This window comes from Dama dama, chromosome X (assembly GCF_033118175.1).
Source record: "Dama dama isolate Ldn47 chromosome X, ASM3311817v1, whole genome shotgun sequence".
Lineage (NCBI taxonomy): Eukaryota > Metazoa > Chordata > Mammalia > Artiodactyla > Cervidae > Dama > Dama dama.
Window position 1 is genome coordinate 141,574,804 of NC_083714.1, and position 587 is coordinate 141,575,390.

The window sequence follows — 587 nt, forward strand, 5'->3', positions numbered from 1 at the left end:
TATCACACTAAGTGAAGTAAATCAAAGACAAATATTATATGATATCACTTGTATGTGGAATCTAAAGTATGACACAAATGAAACAGAAACAGATTCACAGACACAGAGAACAGACTTGTGGTTGCCAAGGGGCAGGTGGGTCAGAGAGGGATAGATTGGGAGTTTGGGATTATATATGCATATATTATATATAGAATGCATTATATATTAGCAGATGCATATATTATATATAGAATGAATAGGGAATTCCCTGGTGGTCCAGTGGTTAGGACTTGGCACTGTCACTGCCATGGCCCAGGTTCAATCTCTGGTCAGGGAACTAAGATCCTACAAGTCGTGAGGCATGGGCAAGAAAAAAAAAAAGGATAAATCAACAAGGTCCTACAATATAGCACAAGTCTATATTCAATATCCTGTAATAAACCATAATGAAAAAATATGAAAAATAATACATATATATGTGTAACTAAATCACTTTGCTATACACCAGAATACATTGTAAATCAATTATACTTCAATTAAAAATAAATTTAAAAAGAAAGAAGTTATTGCTAAAAAATGGCAAAACAATTACAATAGTTAACATC

At 32.5% G+C, this 587-nt stretch overlaps 1 non-coding gene across 1 annotated transcript; it reads left to right on the top strand.

Annotated features, from left to right (window-relative positions):
* Positions 1–247: 247 nt before the first annotated feature.
* On the top strand, positions 248–319 carry TRNAD-GUC (transfer RNA aspartic acid (anticodon GUC)). The gene has a single exon. It is a non-coding gene; the product is annotated as a tRNA-Asp (tRNA).
* The last annotated feature ends 268 nt before the right edge of the window (positions 320–587 follow it).